Consider the following 19794-nt stretch of genomic DNA (forward strand, 5'->3'; position numbering starts at 1 on the left):
AACTCAAATAGTGGCACATCTCTGGGGATGGAGCATTTTGAGGTGCTCCAAACCCAGTCTGCCCCGTCCAGTGACTGGTTTTCACACAGCTACTATGGTTCTGTGGCTGCTGGTTTTCAAGGACATGGAGCTGGGAAGAAAAGAATGGGAATACGGAAACGTAAAATGCAACAGACCTCATTGATCCTTCCAAGACTCAGCTCTTTTCCTTGAATAAATTCTCCTTGGGTTACTGTTAGCCTTTGATTACTTTACGGTTCTGAAAAGTTGATTTGGATAATTTTCCCAGTGTTCTCATTGCTTTTACAGAGCAATGGATTCTCAGAGGTCAGAACCACAGTTTTTAAAAAAATCATAAATAAGTTTTAAATTTTTTCAGATGATTTTCTGCATCTATTGGGATGAGAAAATGATTATTATTCTTAAACTGTTACTGTGATAAATTACTTAACAAATTTTCTGATGTTGAAGTACCTAACTGAGTTCTTAGGGCGAGTTACTTAACTTCTCTGTATTTCAATTTCCTCGTTTTCAAAATTGAGAATATGAGAGGATATTCTCATCGATTCTGTCTTTGAAAGTAATTTAGAACAATGGCTGGCACCCAATGAACCCTTGAAGAAGGCCAGCTGTTATTATTGTCTTTACTTTCTAGGGATAAAGCCTACTTAGTCATGGTGTATTGCTATTTTAAATAGACTGCTAGATTCCACTTGGCAATATTTTATTTAGAATTTTTGCATCCATGACCATAAATGTGAGATTGGTTTAAAATTTATCTTTACTGTCCTTGTCCAGTTTTGGTTTCAAGGTCATTATGGCCTCAAACAATCAAGTTGGATGCATTATATTTCTAATGCCCCATTGTGGGGATGTTACCCAGAGAAAGGGGGTGAGTGGATCTTAGAGAGAGGAGGTGGGAGTGGCCTAGTGGGAGAAGGTTTGGAAAACTCCCCCCAGGGCTGGGAGTGGCACAGAGGTCCTTGTGGAATCCCAAGTAGTCAGTAGCATAACTCCATGTGTTTGAAGTCACCCCAGCAAGATGGGAGATGTGTAGAGAATGACCGTATGGATAGAGCATCAATCTCACCTGCTTCTTCAAGGCCACCATGCCTAGGTTTGGTTTGAAAACAGGGCAGCCGCCTGACTTCAAAGGATGGTATGAGCTGGGACAGGAGTGTGCAACTGGTTACTTATCCCAATGTTCTGGACTGTTAAGACCCTTGGACCTTGAATCAACCTTTAGGGACAAGCAGTTGTCTCAGTAATGGTTGACACTATGTCACCTGCCCACCCAGCAGGGTAGAGACTTGAAAAAGGTTGTCTGATTCAGAGAGAGATAAAAACTGTAGCATGGCATACACTCCATGAGATGGAATCAACTTTCTTCCCACCGCCTCTGCTCTCTGTCTCCTCCAGCTTATTTTCTACTTATGTGTTTCCCTCTTTGAACTCTGAGCTCTGAGGACTGTGGCCTGGCTTTATTCATCTCAGTGTCCACGACTCCCAGCACGGGCCCCAGCACTGGACAGGTTCTCTCCAAGTCCTTCATGGAACTGAACTGAGGTGGAGAGAAAAGTTCCTTCAATGAGTTGAAAACATATTTCTGAGTGAGACCTTCAGGAAAAGAGTTTTTCAGATCTGGAGAAATTGACTATGTGGTGGATGCTATGGATTCGTTCATTCAACATCCATTCCAACCTCCTTCTCGTGAGCCTTCTTATACAATGGAGGTGGAAAAATAAAAATTAACTTTCCAGACTCCCTTGGAGTCAGTGTTTCAGGTGTGATTTGGGTTCCACCAATCAAAATCTCCTCTGTAAGACTTGGATCTGGAACTGAGTTAAAAAGGGAAAGAGGTGGGGCACGGGGCGTCTTCGTTTTGCTGGCATGGGTCATGAAGAGTCAACAGTGTTAAGCAGCTTTCTGAGTTGTTGTTTCCTTGGCTATGGCGGCGGGGGGGGGGGGGTGGAAAGCTTTTCCGATCACCACAGAGACAGGAGGATTCTGGAGACCAAAGGTCTCCCCTCTGAGCTCAACTCAGAGCCTGTGTCTCTTGCTCTTCCAATGGTCTCCAAGTGTCCTAATACTTGATGATAGATCCCCACTGCCTAACTTAGTAAGAGCGATTTCTATGGTCTGTAACTGAATCCTACTAGGTTGCTGGTTACCTGACCTGGTTGTATTGTAGGCAGTGAGGATCCAGTTGGCAGAGAGGGAAGGGTCTAGAGTGAGCGGTCTATTAAAGGCAAGTCTTGGCAGGTCAACAGTCTGCTGTGACAATCTATTAGCACAAGAGTGAGGAATATAAGAACTGTGGGGTGTGTTGACTATTTCTAACTGTCTACTATAGAGTTTAAAGAAAGAAAATGAGAAGTCAAGGTTCTGCATCCCTGTCTCAAGTTCTGGTGAGAGGACCAGGAACTTTTCTGGCTGGCTTAAAAGTAATTTCTCGCTCTGTTAGCCATAGCTCTAAGATAGCTGAAAATCAGTTGCACGGCTTGGACTTGCAGGATGCTGAAGTACAATATCAATTGAATTCACAGCCTCAATAGGTCACTTAAGTGAGAGCCAGGGCATGCATTAAAAGAGTGAGTCTCTGAGTCTTAGAAATGAGAATTTTTGGTGACTTTTAATGACTGAAGAACCATCAATCTTGACATTCACTGAGCATCCCCTGTCAGTGAATCCTGCCTTGTCTGGAAATCCTGGAATGACCTCCACTTATACAAAGGGAAGCCATGTTTCTTCCTGACCACCTCCGCCATGCCACTGCCCTGGGGATGTGACTAAAGTTAGATCCAAGCATCTCATGCACCTAAAAGATGGTAATTTTGGTTTTTTGCTAATTCACATTAGCAGGAAATGGGGAGATGGACTCTGAAGGCATTAAAACAGGTAGGGAAAAATGTAATTTTTAAAATCACATTTCTGATTTAATTCTGGATTGATCCATCAGGGTGAATGTACCAGAGACTCTGGATTCACTGTGCAGCTGGAGCAGCTGGGGGTTCTTACTATTTGCTCATGCGGTAGACAGTCTTGGAAGATGGCCGCCATGATCCACCTCTCCCTGCACTCAGATCCCTACGTAATCTCATTCCATGTGGGATTGGGGCCAACCCAGTGACTCATTTTTGCCAAAAGAACGCAGCATAAATGAAGGCCAGGTTTTTGTGCTCTTGTGAGCTCTAAGTGGCCATGTAAGACGCCCAACTGCCCTGCTGGACAGAGAGTTCACGTGGAGGAGTATGAAGCACAAGACATGGGCATGAAGAGGCCAGCTGGGATGTCACAGCCCACACGGTTAGGCTCTTTGGTTTTCCATGGCCACTGCCCAAACCTGAGACATCTCTTCTCAGAGCTACAACTTGCAGGTCTGGATTTGATTTGATGAAAGGAGAAGGTATGTTCTTATACAAGATGGGTACAATTGCTCAGACACTGTGCAGAAATACCACAGAGGGGCTAGAATCTGGTGACTGGGTGGAGGGATTCAGAGCTCCACGTGTCCATCAGAGTCCACCCGACTCTATGCATTCACACCCACACAAAGCCCAGGCCAGCAGGAGAGCAGCTCTAGCCTCCCGGGAGGCAGTGCTGTGACTGTTGCTCTCAATCCCCCACCACAGTGGACTGGAGCTTTGGAGAAAAGGCACAGGACACACCCTGCTCAAGTGCTTGATGGGGATTGTCAAGTCACCAGCATGGACAGCAAAGGCAGGATGCCAGAACTTCCTTTCTCCTCACACGTGTTCTGAGACGGTGTAGAGAGTGATGGAAAGGACGTGGGCCTTGGAACGGAAAGAGATGGGGGTTTGGCCCTAATTTTGCTCCTTTCTAGCCAGAGTGGCCTTTGTGGTTGACTCCCCACCGTGCATCCCTCCACCACCTCCCAAGTGATTTTCTCAACTGAGATGAACCCCTTCAGCCCTCAAGATCGCTAGGTGTGGGGCAGGGTGGTCAGAACCCCCAGGATTGCCATCCCCAGAGAGGTGCACAGATATCAATTTTTGTATGGGAAACATCTTCTCACACCATTCACGATAACCTCAGTCCCCGCGCTAGTAGCAGACTCGCTTGGGAACGGACACCCAGCTCAACCTCGGCCAAGGAAAAGGGAGTGGAAATCTGCTGAGGGAGAGACGGGGCTGCCAGGAAAAGTTTTCTCTCTTCTAGAAAGGACAGGTGGAGATGGCCCTTTTCCTTCCTGTGAATGTTGTGTCTGGGTGTGATGCCTTGGAAATCACTTAATCTCTATAATCCTTACCTGTGGTGAGACTAGAGATGACACATGTAAACCATCTGTGGGTAGCATTCACTCAAGAAGTTGAGACTATTATTGCTTTTATTAGTCTAATGAGATGATACGACATAAATCCAAGTTCAGTATAAGTCATGCTTGAAAATGATGCAACTCAGCTTCTAGCCTCAAAGATGGCCATCATCAATTCCTCCCCTCCCCGAATTCATGTGCCTCTTCTCACATCAAGAGGTGGAGCTCGTTTCCCTTCTTTGAATGCTTCGATCAACAGAATGGAGTTGATGTGACGTTCTGGGACTTCTGAGCATAGGTCTTGAGAGAACCGGCAGTTTCTCTTTCCTCCCTTTGGTAATGCTCGTCTTTGAGACCCTCCCTTCCAGAACCCAGCTGCCCAGCTCTGAGAAGCCCCAGCCCCATGGAGAGGCTGCATGGAGGGGAACTGAGGCTCTCCAGCTGAGACCTCAGCCAACATCCACTGCCAGCTGTGGAGTGCACCATCCTGGACGTTTCTGCTTCGTGTACCCCCAGGTGACTGCAGACCAGGTGACAATGCATAGAGTAGCAGGACTATCTATGTCCTCTCAACTTCCAGAATTGTGAGAGAAAATAAAATGGTGGTTATTTTGAACCACTAAATTTGGGGATGGTTTGTTATGCAGAAAGAGATAACAAAAATGACTTCTTTCCACCTATTTTGGAATTCTGGTTTTCACTGAGCTCCTCCGAACTTCTCATGTCTCCTAAGGGCTGGTGCCTTGAGCATTAGATGTTGCTGCCCCTTGAGGCTCCCTCCCTTTCTGTCTCAGGCCTCCGCCTCTCGAGCTCCTTCACTGATAACATCCCCGTGCTGGAACCACCTCAGTCAACGCCCTGAGCTTCTCTCCATGCTCCCTGAGATGCTTGGAAGGCAGTATGTGTGCCCCAGCAAGGGCAGCAGATTCATAGTCTCAAGGCTCAAGTTCCAGATCAGGCTATTTTACTTAGCAGTTGTGGACCTTAGACAAGGTGCTTCATCTTTTGAGTCTCATTTTTTTTTTTTCCTCTGTAAACTGAGGATAATAACAGTAACTTCCTCATAGAGCAGTGGAATGTTGCAAACGAGAGAACACATGTGAAAGCACTTTGAAAGCGTTTTCTCTACCCATGGTAATTACCATTATTACGCCTCCTTGTACAACAAACACCAGCGCGTGAACTCATCAACTGACAGTCTCTCTTTGTGTTATGTTGTCGAGTTCTCCCCACTCTGGGAAAGAAGGTCAACGAGGGGGAAGTCAGTGTCATCACTATCATCTTCATGGTCACCATCCTCTTCATTATCATCAGCACCACCACCAGCACCGTCATCCTCATGGTTGTTATTGTCACCATCATCATGTACCATTTCTTGAGCATCTGCCAAGCTACACCCTTGTCACAGATTCTCACAATGACCCTTCAGGATGTGTGTGTTATTAACCTTCTTTGACAGATGAGGAAGTCGAGGCTAGTTCAAGATAATCTCCTTGCTCAAGATCATACAGAAGTAAACTTGGCTCGCTGGAAAGTTAAAAACCAGATAAAAAGGATGTTTGTTGCCGCATACATGTTTCTCCTTTGCCCATCAACCTCAGAGAACTAATAACTCTTCTTAAGTGGCTCTGGGGGTATAAGGGATGTCAACAACATTATTAAGCTGCGCTCCAGATGCTGTGATGCAAATGGCAATTTTTGGGGAAAAACACCCTCTGGCATTGGAATAGTGGTAATGAAGGCCGAATGTGAAGCTGTCGACATCCTGAAAGTCCATGGGCTGGAGCTAAGGGGAAGCCAAGCGTCCCTGTTTATTTGCTGTGCGCAGCCGTCTCCCGGAAGCCAGGCGGGCGCTAATTAGATAGCCGCTCGGAAAGTTGCTATCGCTGACTGGAAGCCATCCAAATTGCTCTCTTTGTTCCAGAAGCTTCCGAAGAGGATGTCCCCCTCCCCAACTCTCCTCCCACCCCATCCTCGCCTGCCAAACCTCAAGGACCACAGATACAGCTAATTATGTCAGCTTGGCTTGGCATTGGTTTTCCAGAGAGCATCTTTCGTTAGCGTTGACCTGCCTGGCTGCTGTACCTGTGGGGGCTGTGGATGGTGTGTCGGTTAGCTGGTGGCACAGGAAAGTGGCAGAGTGGGAGGCGGAGGGTGTGGATGACATCTCAAACAGGCCCCCAAACCATGTGCCCTCTTTCCTCCGTGCCTCGTGTACTGCCGTAAGGCGGCACTAAGCCCTCTGGGAACGCCAGGGAGGAATCTGGTGTCCGTTTGTTGGTTGTCTTAGCCTTGAGTATCTTAAAGTCACCTGGTGGTCTCCAGAGGTAAGTTTTGGACATCAGTCACTGTATTTTGTTTATTGTCTCTGTTTTTCATCCCCTGCCAAACACACACACACACACATGCACACACGCACACGCACAAACACACTGCCAACCGAGCCCTAGCAGCTAGAGGCCCTTAGGCAGTGTGTGTGGAAGTGAATTTGCACCATTTATGCCCCGATGGCATGGACAAAAGGCAGGAGGCTGGCGGCCCATCTCCTTAAAAGAATAAACTGCTGGCAAGTTTAATGCAGTGCTCCAGCTGAGTTCCTAACCCAGGAGTCAGGCTCGGTGGGACCGGGTGCTCTGATTTTGAGAGCAGTCTTGCCTACTAAATTCTCTACAAAGTGGGGAAACATGACGTTTTATGAGATAAAAGCTCTGTATAGAAACAAGTGTCACATCATTTTCTAGACTTTCTAATGAAACGATTAGAAAGCTAAACGATTAGAACACGATAGCTTTTGCCTTTCGTCAGGCACATCCGTACCTCGGCCACACAGTGGTTCCCATCCCAGCGCAAAGTGGCCAGCTGACCGAGGAAGTGGAGAGAGGCTTCGTGCGAGCCGGTCCCTCGATCGTCCATGACATGTCCTGGCCAACGGGAGAGTGGATCATGACTACTTTTCACTCTTCCATCTCTAACTTTCAAAAATCGTTTTTCTTCTTGCTGTGACCAAGGCCACAAAAAGAAAGCAATTGCAAACATTCTGCTTTTTTACCAGGAACTGTGAAATCACCGGTTCCCACGTCATCTGCCTTCTTGCTTGCCAGCCTTTTGGGGACGGGGGGAGGGGCATATCACAAACTCCGACCAGCCAGTGATGGGGAGCACCTGTCAATGCCCCTCATAAAACCATAAAATAAGTCTTCATTTACACAGACAATAATGTTAACCATGTCGAGAAAAAGATTTGGAATTATGATCAAGAGCCCCAAACCAACAAAGGGTGGGATTCAGTAGCAGCCCCTGTGAAATGCACAGGCCTGAAGGCAGATGGGCACCTGCAAAAAAGAGAAAAAAATTCCTGTTTCATTTCTAGCCCAGAAAATCTGGCCAGTGTCCCGGCTGGCTGCACCTTATAGAAGTCAGTTCAGATAGAGATTTCCCCCTCTCCTTGTTTGAAAGAGTTACTCGCAGAAAGCAGCCAACAAACCAGTCAGCCAGATGAGTTTCCCTTCCTTTATCCGATGAGAGAACGTGTTCCGTGTCGTGGAGTCTCTGTAGGAACTAATTCATGTGCTACGTGCCAAAGAGAAACTTGAAATTGTTTGTCTAATGATATAAACTGTGCTTAGGAGGCTGAAGACAGAAGGTCCTGCTGAGAGCTCACTTGTTGACAGGCTCTTGGGCACATCAGCAATAAAGCTTGCAGCCGAGTGACCGGTGTGGACCGGCCATTCCTCTTCCTAAAACAGCTGATGTTCAGTGTTTTTCATGATCCCGACACTGGGCTGAGTGCTTTACACCCACTGTCTCATTTCCTCTCACAACAGCCTCAGGAGGGCACTACGACCATCTCCACTGATGTCCAAGGCTAATCTCGAAAGCTCAGAAAGAGAGAGAACTTGTCTGAAGTCACAAAGCTGGTGAGTGAGGAAGTCGAGATTCGAATCCAGGTTTTCTCTGACTCCGCCTGTACGTACTGGTTCTTTCAGGAGTTAAGCGTTTAAAAGATCAAGGCCCGTGTTATCCTCAGTTGGCTGACACTTGACATCTGATCCATCTTCTGGCAGGACTCCAGGGTCAAGGATCCAAGCAGCCTGGCCCAACTCAATGCAATGATGGGTACCAAATGGTGATTTTCTAATTCCACCATTCCTTCTACATTTATTAGTTGGCTTTCTGCTGTAAGACCTTTCTCTTCTCCCCAGTTATTTATTCATTCTTTATTTATACCAATGTAGACACAGGGATTCCTATTTCACTCAATAGGTTATAATCTGTTACTAACATCGTTTATGTCAATGCTCAGATTGTCCCAGATCTGGCCAGTGGGAGCCCCTTTGAGCCAGCTTTTTGACATTTTCTCATCATACCTTGAGAATTCCCTTATTTTTTAGCACAAGAAGATGTTCCAGCTCATCTTGTACTTTCTCTGCTCCAGCTTCGAAATCAGCCATTTCTCCAAAGAGCCCTGTTTCCTTTTAGTGGAGAAAGGCATTTAGAACCCAAGACCCAGGTGTTAAGGGTGCTCATTGTATTTGGGCTGCTGGGGCGTCCAGGCCATCTCAGGGACCACACGCATTTACTTCCGTGTTTATTTCTTTATCCATCTCTATATATCAAAAACATGAGTTCACACTAATGCCTCTCATTCCAACCAAATACCACAGAGTTTATTCTGGTTTTTCTCCCTTCCCATACTTGTAACCTCTTAGACAGTGAGAAACCTGGCTCCTATTAACCTCAATATATTTATTATTGGATCAATTCTCCTGTACGTAACTAATCTCCCGTTACCACCATTGTCCATGCATGTAGTCACTCCCTTCACCCTTCTAGGACACCATTACCCTGTGACCCACCACTGCCTCCCTCACACAAACAGCCTCTTCTCTCTGCTTAGGCTCCAACACCTCCCACCAGCTGCCACATCACAGCCCCTGCCCGCCCCGCCCCCACCCCGCAGATGTCTTCCCTGCTTGTCCCAACCTGTTGGCTAGGAAGACAGAGAGGAAAGAAGGAATGTGCGACCTGGAATTCTAATCCTGATCATGCATCCTATCTCAGGCCGGGTTCCCTAGAAGCAGAGCCTGAGAGCAGAATGTGTGTGCACGACTTATGGAGGAGATGCTCTCAGGAGAAATTTGCAAGTGGGTAAGAGAAGCAGGAGGGAGAAAAGAACAGGGGCCGCTCAAAGAGAAGAGAAAGATGCAGTTTGACCCACTCACAGGAGCAGCTGAGGACCTGGGGACCAGCACCCTAGTCATAAGAGGCACACCAGGGGGTCTGGGTGGGGCACCAGCAGCCTCTGCTACACATCCGTGTTCTCTGATTCTGAAGGGAACAAAGATTTCCATTCTGGATACACTAGGAATGTGTGTCAAGGGTCAACAAAGTTTCTCTCTAAAGGGCCAGGTCATGAACATTCTATGTTTGAGGATCCTATGGTCTCTATCATAATTACTTAACGCTATCCTTGTAGCTCTCGAGCCAGCACAGACGGTATGTAAATGAGTGGGTGTGGCTGTGTTTCTATAAAACTTTAGTTACAAAAACAAGCAGAGGGCCGTGTTTAACCCACAGGCCACGGTTTGTGGCTCCCTACAGCCTCTCTTGCCAGGCTATGAGTACAGACAAGCCTGGGCACTTTGTGGAGACAGTTGATGGACCAGGATTAACCCCTTGCAGCCCTTTTCAAGGCCTAAGCAGGACGACCCAACAGAGCATGATTCAGGAAAATGAGACCAAGTGCTCTAAATTTCCCCACAGTTTGGGATCTGGAACTGGATTAAGGGGCAAATTGGTCAGTCAAGGGTCCAAACTCTCTAAGGAGCCTAAACACATCACTGGAATAGGAAGATGTTGGAGAAAATTAAACTGAGTGGCTCAAAAAGATGACAACATCACATGCAAAAGAATGAATTGGATTCCTGCCTCACGCCGTATACAAAAGTGGACTCAAAATGGATCAAAGACTTAAATGTAAGAGCTAAAATAAAATTATAAAAGTCTCATAAGAAAACATAGGTGTGAGGGGCCGTCCCCATGGCCAAGTGGTTAATGATCCATGGCTCCACTTGAGTGGCCTGAGTTCGTGGGTTCGGATCCGGGGCAGGCTATTCTTGAAAAAAATATTTTTTGTACTCTTCTTGCCACTCTTCTGTAAATTTGAAATTACTTCAAAAGGAAAAGAGAAAAGAAAACAGTCATAATCTCATGGCTCACCCTCAGCACCACGCCCCTCCAGAAAGAATCCAGTCAAAACCTCCCAGTGGGTACCCCCTCCCGGTTCTCTGTGGGGACACCACGATTCCTCTGCACGTGGCCCATTAGTTTGCCCCATTTTAGTATGTGCTCGTCTGACTTCCAACTGCCAGCCCTTCGACTGCCTGAGGGCTTTCTCCGGGTGCAGCTGGCCCGAAGACTCAGGGAATGACTGCCCCTCCCCTCTCTGGAGATGGCAAATAAATACTCCGGTCCCCTCCCTGATCAGGTGGGAAGACTGAACGGATCCCTGCGTTCTCCAACAGGACTGAGCCCCACACATACCCGCTCGTCTCACTTCACACTCCCCTCTCCCCGTTTCCAGGAATCACCTCCTTAATGAACTCTGGGCTCAGATCCTTTTCTCCTAGTGGTTTCCTTGGGAATGCAAACAAAGACCCTCTCATCCCGTGCCCTCCTCCTTTATTGGCTCCATAGCACTTCTCACCAGCTGAAATCATCCTGTCCACTTACTTATTTATTTGTTTTTTGCAATGCTTAAACAGTATCTGGCATGGGGAGGGTACGCAGTAAGTATTTCTGGGACAAATGAAGGAGGAGAGGAATGGTTTTCCATCTGGGTTCCCAGAGGTTCCCATGGCTTCAAGGCCAGCACTTCTCCCCACCCCCCCCCCCCCGCCCCCACCATGGTCAAGAGAGGAGCTCAGCCGAGGACCCTCTGGGCTGGATCCTCCAGCTCTGTAAACTCTGGTCCATGCTTGTTATGGTTCCACTTGGAATGGATCAGCATATGCCACCCCAAATATGCCACTTACTTTGGCATAAAGATCATTATTTGCCTTTGGGCTGAAGTCAATTGAAAATCAACAGATGCAAGAAGAGTTCTTTGCCCTCCCCTTATCTGCCTGAAAGCAGAATAAAAACCTAAAAGAAGGAAAACTGCCCTCTAAGGAAGATCTCCCCCTCCCCCAGGATCAGGGAGAGAAGAACAGCTCCTATCCTGGAAGATGGGAAATGGACACCAAGATAAATTTGTGTGAACAGATCTTATTCAAATAGCCCTCATCTTCCGTTATTTCCCCCTGTATATTTCCTAGTCACTTTCCCACAACTTATTTTCCGTTGAAGCCCAAACCCTCTTTTCTTTGTTAAGAGTGTACAAGCCCGAATCTAACTGCCCCTTTGAGTTTCAGTTCCTTCCTGTGAACTCTTCTGCACATATATATTAATAAAAATTTTGTGCCTTTTCTCCTGTTAATGCCTTTTGTTAGTTTAATTTGCAGGACCCCATACACATCTCTAAGAGGGTGGAGGAAAAGTTTTCCTCCCTGAGAGAATATAAGCAAGCAAAGAAGTTTATTGATTTATTTTTCAAATTTAAAACCACAAAGCTAATTCACCCAGCTCATTTGACAGGAGAGAGATTTGGCCCCAAGTTGCCCAGCTAGGTGATAGCAGAGCCCAGATCGAAGGCTGATCCTGTTCTCACTCCGTGAATACAGCGGCTGCTGATTCAGGTCAGCCGGGTGCCTGGTAGTCCCCATCAGCAGCTGTGCCCAGAAGCTGTCTCTTCCTTTGACTAAGTTTGGGGGAAGACCAGTGAGTTTAGCTGCCATTTATGGGCCTAAACACACTCATCAACTCTACATAACAACCCCATGAGATGGGTATTACCCCCTCCCTATTTTTTTTTTTGAGGAAGATCAGCCCTGAGCTAACTCCTTGCCAATCCTCCTCTTTTTGCTGAGGAAGACTGGCCCTGAGCTAACATCCATGCCCATCTTCCTCTACTTTATATGCAGGACGTCTACCACAGCATGGCGTGCCAGGCGGTGTCATGTCTGCACCCAGGATCCAAACCAGCGAACCCCGGGCCACCAAGGTGGAACGTGTGCACTTAACTGCTGCGCCACCACGTTGGTCCCAGTATTACCCCCGTTTTGTAGACACCGACATTAAGGCCTAGTGAGAATGACAGAGAAATCTGAGCATAGTGGGTGGTTTTTGGTGAATGGCGACATTATTCCTCCAAGAACATGTGGCGATTCTAACTAACTGTTGGCAAAGTGTCACCAATACTGGTCCTGCCAGATCCACCTTCAAAGCAAAATTACGGCTTATCTACAATTAGCTCATTCATTGTGCGCAAATGGCACTAATTGCTCGAAACCAGCGTGCTCCCTTAAGTAGGGTAAACATTCCCTTCTGAAGTCTTGTTTATCCTATTAATTTGAGCCACAAACTCTTCGTTTTGGAGCGAGGCAGGCCCCAGCCAGGATTAGGAATTCTCACTCCTCTGAGCTGGGATTCGGTGTCGCTCCACGTGTGCCTGTCAGCCCGGCTGTAGCAAGCCCGTTGAACGGAGGGCCAGCCAAATCCAGCCGTCACCTGGATTGCTGAAAGTTTGATGGAAATGAAAATGACTTTTTTTCTGTGACCAGAGAACCTCGAACTTTCTGCCAACAGAGTTTTGCCAACTGGTGGTCCTGCTGGGCTTACTTTAATGAACAGATAAGACTCCATTTTAATTAGCCCACTAATTGTTTCCATGCAAATGGATGTGGGGAAAGAACTTGCAAACAGTTTATTTTCTTAAGTGGTTACCGAGCGGCCCCCTGCAGCCCTGTCGATGGAGCTCATTGCAGAGCCAACTGTTTCGTTCGCGGCATAGCATGCATCCAGCTCAGCAAGCCTTTCCTGCGCGTGGCCCGTGTGCTGGGCACTGCGTGAGAGTTGGGGGATGATGAAATGAACCAGGGCCAGACCCCCTCTTCTTGGAGTCCACCTGGTAGAGGCCAGAGGTCAGAACTGCTAGGCTCTATGAGTTAGAGCTCTTGGTCGTAAGCAACGGAAATCAATTCGGGATAAGTGAAGAGAAAGGGAGTGTATTGGAGAGGTTCAGGGGCCAAGGAGGGCTGGACAGAAGAACAATCTGGTGAGTAGATTGCCATTACAGGGTCTCATCTCTAGCCGACCTTGTGACCTTGTGTAGTTCAGGCCATTGCCTTTGTCAGGGAGGAAAAACCTCCTAGGCTCTGTCCCTGGGAGCACGCAAATTAAACTGACGAAAGATAGATTAACAGGAGAGAAAAACTCCCCATTTTTTCATATGTATACGGAAGCTCACAAAAGAAGTGGCTCACTGAATAGCTAAAGTTTGGGGGAGTGGGGAGGGAGACGAGGCTTTATGGAAAGAACCAATGGGTTTCTAGGGGAACAAACAGGAGATAAGAAAATTTGTGATAATGTTTGTTTCTTCAGGTGTGAGTGATCGATCGTTTCAGTCTTTTTCATGGCCATAAAACTCCCCCAGAGAAGAGAATTTACAATGGTTTCCTTCCAGGAAGTGTCTGCTTTCAGTGAGATAAAGGAAGCTGTGAGAAAGCTTCTCTGCATCTCTTCATCCCAGGTGTCTTTAGCTCAACACAATCTTCATATTAACTCTGAGTGTCCAATGTCTCCCCCACCTCTCACCTGAATGACTGCAACACCCTCCTCACTGGTACCCCAGTTTCCTCTGGCCACCCACCAGCACATTCTCTCTGCAGCAGCCAGAGAGACACTTTTAAAATGTAAGACAGGTAATGCCGTTCTTGTGCTTAAACCCTCTGAAGACCCAGTGCCCAGATCTTGATTTCTAACACCATTCTTTAATAAGAGCAATTAGGGCTCCTTGGGGAAATGGCAGAGTCCAGGACTGGGCAGAGAAAATACAAGATGAGCCCAGAGCATCTTGTAGCGCCAGAAAACAAGGAAATGCTCCAGAAACAAATCGACGGGAATATGTGTAAGGGCCACGGGAGCCCCTGGAAGAGCTCCCAGCAGGGAAAGCTGGAATGACCGGGGCGACAAAATAAAGAACATAGCGTTGGAATAGGACCCGAAGTACAAAGTAAGGATCTATGGGTCTTTACTCACCTAAACAGATATTGGGATTCGCAAATAAATGGGGAAGAAGAGACGAATCTCCCAGACTGAAGAATTAGCCATCCTCTAAGTGTGGGCTGCACGAAGTGACTCCTGAAGGCTCGGATATGGAGAGAGGGAGGAGAGAAGAACTTTCCAGCAGGGAGGCCTCGCGAAAGCTACTTCAGCCCGCTGATCAAGGTCGACATCAACAGTGAAGGTCACGTCGACAGCACGTCCCCTTGATACGCTGTGACGAGAACGGGGCTTTGCCTCCACGGTCTTCCTCCCACCATCCCAGGCGAGCCACCTGTAACCGGCGAAGAAGACGTCAGACCAAACCACACCAAAGGGCAGTCTGCAAAAGACCCGGCCGGCACTCTGAGAGGGTCCAGGTCACCAAAAGAAGGGACGTCTGAGACACCGTCACCACCCAGAGGAGCCCCAGGAGACGCGACGTCTGAAAGTGATGGAGTATCTTGGACGGAATCCTGGAACAGAAACAGGACGTCGAGTAAAATCTTAGGAAATCTGAATAAAACATGGACTTTGGTTAATGATACTGTATCCATGTTGGTTCCTTAGTTGCAACAAAAGTACCGTGTTAATGTAACAACAGGGGAAACCGGGTGGGGGAAAACGGGAACTCCTGTCCCATCCTTGCGACTTTTCTGTACATCTAAACTCTCTCAAATAAAAAGTTTGTTAACAAACAAATGAAAAATCCTCTGAGGGCTTCTCCTTGGGCTGAGAATAAAATCCAAACTTCTTATCCTGGCTGATGATCGACAACGCCCTGCTGGTCCCGGCTCCCGCCACCCCTCCAGCCACACTGGCCTTCTCTCGGGCTGGGACACGGGGGCCCTGCTCTTGGGGTTCTCTCCTCTTACCCTTGTTCTCTCTCTCTCCCCCTCTTTTCCTCCTTCCTTCCAGGCCGAGTCCTTCTCCTCTTTCCTGTCACAGCTTAAAGGCCACCTCCTCCAAGAAGCCACCTCGAGAACTACTGAGCACGTCCCTCCTGTCAGTCTCCATCACGTACATGTATTTCCCGCAGGGAGCTTACACCAATCTGCCATTATTTATAAAGTTGTTCGCTTGTGTTTCCCTGGCTTCCCCAGCAGAATGTGCCCAACTCGTTCACGCGCGTAACCCTGGCACCTCACAGGGCGTTGGAGTTCAACAAACCTCCGATGAATGAAGGGCGGGACTCACGTCTGTCATTGTGCTGACTCGCTAGCCTTGTCCTGACCTCCCTACTGCCTGGGAAAGCAGACCTCTCCTTTTACACCCCGAGCCCTGGTGTCCTGCTCATGCCCTCTGCTCCTTCTGCCCATCCCATGTGCACCTGCCACCTGAGGCTCCCAAACCACAGTCCCCGTGCTGTGTGTGCACAGCCCAGCAGACTTTTACTCACTGTGGAATTACAACCACTCAGTTCCACGTTACCGTAAGGGCTCGCAATTGCATAATTAGGACCCACCATGTAACAGAATCATTAACATGTTTTATTCTTTGGCCTTTTCCAAACAGTATTTTTGTCAAAGCACCAAAAAGTAATTAGTTTAGCATGAGGATGGAGGAAGTCCAGAGAGAAGGTTTTTCCCCTTGTCTTTCCCCACAGTCACGAGGAGGGAACGTTAGTGTCTCTGAGAAGGAAGCTGTTGATTCTTTAGCCCCAAAGCATCCCACTGGATGTTCTGTGTTGTGTGTGGAACTTTCCAGAATGAATGAAAACCAGTATCTTTGTGCTTGTGGCACATTCCTGATTATCTGAGCTGTTGGAGCAGAGAAATTCCTCATCCTGATACTGGACCTGATATCGGTTTCCCTACATTAAACCTGGCATATATGGGGTGAAAACCAAAGCCTTCATCCCCTGCTTGCTCGCTGGCTCCCCGGCTCCAGAACCCACTGTGCGCCCTGGAGACAGACGGGCCAGGGACAGCCACCTGGATCCATTATCTCCTCCTCCTCCCCACAAGCAGCCTCCCCTTGGCTGCTGGGAAAGCTCCGACCAGCAAGGCCATGTGCTCCCCCCGCCACCTAAAACTCCAAATAAAAACCCTTCCTTTTAGCTTTTCAGGGAGTTTGGGATTTCAGCGTTAGCTGCCCTCTCTCCTTGATCAGCACCGTGCAATAATAAAATTCCTACTTTCTTCTACTACCCCTGTGTCAGAGACTGGCTTGCTGCTCAACGGGTGAGCGAACTCACCTCAGGTTCAGTATCAGTCCTTGTCAGGGGTGTTTTCTGAAGCTAAAGGCAACTTTTCTCACCATGGCTGGGGGTGGGGAGCGTGGGGGAACATTCGCGTTTACTGCCCTGGGGTTCCAGCCTTGATGATGAACAAGTTCGGGAGACCGACAGTGGTGAGGGTTGCACAACTGTGTGAACGTGCTTAGTGCCCCTGAGCTGTGCACATAAAAATGGTTAAAATGGCGAATATTATGGTGTGTATATTTTACCACAATGCAAAGAAACCCAGTGCTATATTTTTTAAACCTGAAAGTAGTCACAACATTCTGATAAGAAAAAAGCATGGCAAGTACAGAGTAAGATCTCTTTTTTCCTTTTAAAAATTATGGCTAATAAGTAAGAGACTGGAAATGAAGAAGTCAAAACAATAACCAATTATTTCTGAGTGGGAGTGATTTCTGCTATCTTCTTGGGGCTTCTCTGTATTTTTCCAATTACATATTCTATAATAAATGTTTGTATATCTTTTGCAGCCGGATTGTACATCTTTTGTAAAAAATAGGCACACAGGATTGTGAATGTACTTGAGCCCACTGAATTGTACACTTTAAAGTGGTTGTGATGGTAAATTTTGTGTTCTGTGTATTTTACCCACAATAAAAAATGTTTACAAAAGCGAAGACAGCTTGCACTAAAGACGCTTCCGCCCTGGGTTTTCTTGAGGTTAATGTCGCCCTGATTTGCCATCGCCCCCCACCCCCACCCCGCTGTGTTGTCCAGGGAGAGACGGGGCCTAGGAAGTGAAATCGAGTGGAGAAAGATACCAGGTGTGGGTGTCGACGTTTCTAGGTACAATCCAAGATTTTGGCTCCTTCACATGGATGGGAAGCAATCAGTAACAGCAGGTTTTTTTTCAAAGAGTTCACTCAGAATTTGTTATGATTCCAGTGGAGGCCAGGTTCAGGCTAAGCCTCATATTTTCTACAAAGGAGATTGCTGAATGTGATAGGAGCAACAGGACTGCAGAAGAAACAACCGCAGGTCCTTCGAGGAGAAACTGTTTTCAAGATCACCAAGACTCCACATCACTCTGACACTCTCGACAAACAAAGATGCCTTATGTTTGCATCGTGATTTTAACCTTCTAGAGTGTGTCCGTGGTTTTGATTTATTGCACCGCCAGGCGAACCGTGGGAACGTGGCTTTTCTTTTAAGGTGGAAGATGCTGGAGCCCATTCTAATGGTGCTTGGAGGCGTTCGGGGACGTGGGGAGGCTGGTGGCGCCGGAGCAGGCTGTCCGCTGCTTGAACTCCTCTGGGAGCCAAGAGCGTGAGTCTCCTCTGCGGGTCTCTTGAAGGAGGAGGAGCCGGTGGGAGCGCCGACAAGGAGGACTGGAGTGGCTGTGTTACAGGGACGCTGTGCAGGGAGCCAGTGCCCAGCAGGAGCCTGAGTTAGTTCTCTGCCGAGGGCTGAGGGAGCTGGGGTATTTACACACCAGCTCCTGCCAGCCAGGCCCCTCCAGGGTGCATTCTCTCCACCCCCTGGGCAGGGCCCACGTGCCCCTCATGTGGACAGCCGGCAGGTGCTGACACTTGTGCTCTGTGCCCGATATTGTGTGCCAAGGAGGGGGGTTTGAGGAGAGGGCGGAACGTATGAAACAGTCCCTCTTGGACACAGGAAAGCAGCCCAGCCGGGCAGTGTGGTGGGACAGTGGGCAGTGTGGTGAGCGGTGGGCAGTGCCAAACACCCAATCGTGGCACCTGGGGGTCCAGCTCGGCTGTGGCTCCCTCTGAGCAGTGCTGTGTGGCCCACTCTGTGCTGGCACCGAGGACAGAAGCAACAAGACATCCTCGCTGCCCACAGGGAACTCAGTGGGGCCTGCAGACCCACCGGCTGAGGCTGCGGTGTGAGAAGTGAGCGAGTTATATATACAGCGTGGGGGCCCCGATTGACGGGCGGGGAGTGTCAGGGTGGGGGAGCTGAGGCCACACTTTCAAGGCCTTGAAGGGTGAGTAGTGGCATCACAGCTGCGAGATCTCCGAGCTTACTTATTTCCTCTGTGAAATGGGGCGAGCGTGGATTTGAAATCTCTGCATAAACTTCTGTGTTAATAGTGTTGGGTAAGGCGATGAGAAGGGTGTCGGCTTTCCGTGAGGGGCATCAGGACTTTGAATTTCCGACATTCACCCTCAGGAAGGAGCATACCAGGATGCTCTAGGGAGCCCACAAAAACACCAGCAGGAGTCTAGGCCTCTAAAGATAAAGACGGGTCCAAGCAGCCCGGAAGCCAGGCAGTGTCTCAGAGTGGCACTTGGCACTTTCATTCTGTCTTCATAAGGTGTCACCAAGCTCCTGCTCTGAGCCAGGACCTGGACCAGACATCAGAGACACTCGTATGAACAAGACCCAGGGAGCAAGGCAGCCAAGGCCTCTGCCCGCGGGGAGCCCACGTTGAGCCTGAGCATGCACTGACCCCGACGTTCCAAGGGGTGGGAGGGTGGGAAGCGAAGCCCAGCCCATGCTCGTAGCTGATTTGTCTCCCACGACCCTGGGAGAGAGGCCCTGGGGTCTCACGGGCTCTATCACGTATCGGCTCTGCAACCACGGGCAGGTTACTTAAACTCTCTGTGCCTCAGTTTCCTCATCTGTAAACAGTAAAGTATCTAAAACACACTGTTGTTTTAAGAATTAAATAGGGGCCGGCCCAGTGGCACAGTGGTTAAGTGCGCACGTTCCGCTTCGGTGGCCCGGGGTTTGCTGGTTCGGATCCCGGGTGCAGATATGGCACGGCTTGGCAAGCCATGCCGTGGTAGGTGTCCCACGTATAAAGTAGAGGAAGATGGGCACAGATATGAGCTCAGGGCCAGTCTTCCTCAGCAAAAAGAGGAGGATTGGCAGGTGTTAGCTTAGGGCTAATCTTCCTCAAAAAAAACAAAAACAAAAGCAAAACGCAAGAATTAAATAAATTACTGCGGGTGAAGTGCTTATGGCAGAGCCCGGCCCTCAATAGGGGTTTGTTGTCGTTTTTCAAGGAGCCAACCTAATCTTTCTGAGGAGGTCTTCCTCTGAGCTGGCTCAGAGCGGTCCCCCTCCAGCTCTTCTGGAAATGAGAGGGCTGAGCCCCAAGCCCCCATGGCCGGGCCCCCAGGAGGAACCCCAGTGCCCTGGGTCTGGCTGGAGCAGACCCAGGACCTCGTGG

The 19794-nt window shown here is 48.4% G+C and overlaps 1 long non-coding RNA gene across 1 annotated transcript; it reads right to left on the minus strand.

The window, feature by feature from the left end:
- Positions 1-9237: 9237 nt before the first annotated feature.
- Positions 9238-15505, minus strand: LOC139045459 (uncharacterized). The gene is made up of 3 exons (XR_011503788.1): positions 15292-15505; positions 14414-14711; positions 9238-10447 (listed from the first exon to the last, which is right to left on the minus strand). It is a non-coding gene; the product is annotated as an uncharacterized lncRNA (long non-coding RNA).
- Between the last annotated feature and the right edge of the window lie 4289 nt (positions 15506-19794).

Source organism: Equus asinus, chromosome 5 (assembly GCF_041296235.1).
Source record: "Equus asinus isolate D_3611 breed Donkey chromosome 5, EquAss-T2T_v2, whole genome shotgun sequence".
Classification (NCBI taxonomy): domain Eukaryota; kingdom Metazoa; phylum Chordata; class Mammalia; order Perissodactyla; family Equidae; genus Equus; species Equus asinus.